A 2,799-nucleotide genomic window follows, 5' to 3' on the forward strand; every position below is an offset into this window, starting at 1 on the left:
ATACAAAGGTTTAACTCCTTGAACAACAGTTTTTACATTATGTATTTCTCCAGCAAATTATTCTTTATCATTCTCTTAAATATACTCATTGATCTGGCATTTTTAATTTCATCTTCCAGATTATTCCATAATCTTATACCCTGGACTGAAATACGTACTCCGTTCCTTTAAACTGGTTCTAAATTTGGGTTTAACAAACATCTCTATCCCTTTGAGATTATAACAACTCTCTCTTTTAACAAAGTGTAATTGAATGATTGAAGGTAATGTGTTTTTATGAGCCCTATACATAACTGATAAAATACCATAATCAACCAAATCATAGAGTATCAATAACTTCAACTGATGGAAGAATGAATTTGATGGGTGATAGTGATGCTTTCTGGTTTCTTCAGTTCTTTCAAAAATATTGTTCATTTTGAAATTTGCTTCAGCATACGTGCTTTTTTTTTGTCTTCTTCTGCTACAGCCACAGCTAATCAAACTCATCCAAAACCAAAAAGTGCAATAACCCGGTGTGGTAGTAGCCGAGCGTCATTCTCAATACGTACTCTGAGCACAAACGCACCTCACAATGTTGCATGAGATTTCACATCATTTACAAAGTTTAAACCAAATCATGACTCTGTCCTTTCTCGTCACAAGATGTTCCTCATTAGTGCTGACAACAAACGCTGGTCTCAGTTTAAGAACAACCACAGTTTGACTTTTCAAATACAAGTGCCATATTTGAAGTTGGTTGAATGCTTCCACTCTGCCATCTGCACAAATGAACTGAAACTGCACAACAAACGCTCAACTTTAAGTGTGAAAATTTCAGAAAATGCAAATGAAACAAATCAAAAGCACTYAAGAGACAATTAGGGTGAATTCAAACGCGTAGCATCAACATTTTATCTGTGAGGGAATCAGCAGCACTCAGACTATCAGCTGATTGGAGGAGGAACCCAACAGGAAGAGCATAAACCCCGTCTGCCAGCTCTCTGTGTGACACCCACAGTGCGTGTGGGTCTGCTTTCTGCACCAGCCTGCATCATGCATTCATACAAACGGGCCCACATGCAACTTGTGGGACTTGCTGACGTTTGAAACCGTTTTGTTGTGCTGCTGAAGTTCTGCGGGGGAAAAAGCCGGTGTTTACAAGTCTGCCCGAGCCTTTAAACGGCCGGTGAAGGTGCCGGCTGCAGGTGCTACCTGCTCGCCATTAGCGCCTCCATTCTCACCTTTAAAAGTGAAATCCTGCCAAGCGTTTGTTTAACTCTGTTCACAAGTGTCCTGACACAAATCTGACTTACTCTTGAGAAAAACCAACAGCTCAGTCTTTCCCATTTCACTCCTAGAATCCCCACACTGCTGTGTGTTACTCCTTTCATCCCTGAACTCAAGTAAGACTTAATGAGTAAAATCAAGCTTACCTTCAGATCTGTGTTACAATGTAACAGCAGGAAGCTGTAAAGCGGAGCGCCACGAACCTGAGGTAGACAGAGTAAAGGAGAGAGAGAGAAAGAGAGAGAGAGAGAGAGAGAGAGAGAGAGAAGAGAAGAGAGAGAGAGAGAGAGAGAGACCAAAGGAGGAAGTGAGTCAACCTTAGGCGCTTCTGAGGAAGCTGTGCGTTTCTCACAGGGAAGAAAACGGCAACAAAAAGGTCTGATGGGTTCACAGGAAAGGTGAAAGGGAAAGTCCACTGAACAGATTTCTCTTTATTTCAGTTTCTCTCGAACACGTAAACATACAAATATCATGAAACAGACCAAATCCTTCATAAGCCTGAGGCACATGCAGGGAACGTTCTCAAAGTGATCCTACAGCGTGAAGACGTTCTTTTAAAAACACTGAAGCAACTAAAGGGACATCTTGGCTAAACAGCAGAAATCCCAAAGCTGTTAAAGTCGGGGACAGAAAGTCGTTTTTACTGTCACTGAATAAACACTTGTTCTGAGCAATCACCAAAAACGACCCGTTTTGTATTTAGAGGATGAGAATAAAATACTTTTCTAAGTTGCTTGCAGCCTTGGGTTCCTTTAGAAATTGCTCCATAAACAACAAGCCAAACATTTCCAACAAAACTCTTAAACTATTTTGGTCTTTAAAACATTTTTTCTCTTCATGTAGTTTCCATAAAACCATTTTTTTTAAATAAACGGTTTTTACAAATTAAGAATTCTAGATATTCTAAACTTCATTTGAGAGTGGAATTTAATTAAAACACTAGTTTGATGTTTCAAAGTTAATTAGGAAGACTTTGCAAAGTTAACATATTACTCCGTACAGTTAGCGTTCAGGGTTGTGAAGCACTTAAAGCATATGAACGATACCAGGGCTGGCCCTACAGGCGTCTTTCTACAAAGCTAACGTACAAATCATCTTATAGAGACTAATCAGTTCTTTAAATTACATTCATACACTGATGGGACACACACAGATGCATTGGGGGTGAAGTGTCCAAGGGCAGGACAACTGAGTGAGCTGGTAGGGTGATCGAACCGGCAACCTACCAGTTCCAGGATGACTCCCCTAACCACTCTGCCACAGCCGCCTCTTGTCCAATTAAAACAGTCAACAAAATAATTCATCTGAAACAAAGTATGAGAAGTCTACCTCTGCTGACTTCATGTTCATCATGACACCTGTTCATGTTAACAACCATCTGTGGACTGAAGCAGTTCTAGGGGGGTCCAGAGAGACACTCCCGCAGAAAATTTTGTAAAAGATCTGCTCGAAATGATGCATTTTCAAGCCGTTTACTAAATTTTCTGGATTTATAATACAAGATAAAATCTGTTTTAAAATATATAAAAG

General features: G+C 39.8%; 1 protein-coding gene across 2 annotated transcripts in view; it reads right to left on the reverse strand.

Moving 5' to 3' along the window:
• stat5a (signal transducer and activator of transcription 5a) overlaps nucleotides 1-2,799 on the reverse strand; it is an 88,632-nt gene that overhangs the window by 32,392 nt on the left and 53,441 nt on the right. Inside the window, exon 2 of one of the 2 annotated variants that reach the window (XM_014023166.1) lies at nucleotides 1,416-1,472. The exons of the other annotated variant lie outside the window; for it this stretch is intronic. The gene's annotated coding sequence lies outside the window, so the exon portion shown is untranslated. The remainder of the gene's footprint in view (nucleotides 1-1,415; nucleotides 1,473-2,799) is intronic. 2 annotated transcript variants of the gene reach the window in all.

This window comes from Austrofundulus limnaeus, unplaced genomic scaffold (genome assembly GCF_001266775.1).
Source record: "Austrofundulus limnaeus strain Quisiro unplaced genomic scaffold, Austrofundulus_limnaeus-1.0 Scaffold4, whole genome shotgun sequence".
In the NCBI taxonomy this organism is placed as follows: Eukaryota; Metazoa; Chordata; class Actinopteri; order Cyprinodontiformes; family Rivulidae; genus Austrofundulus; species Austrofundulus limnaeus.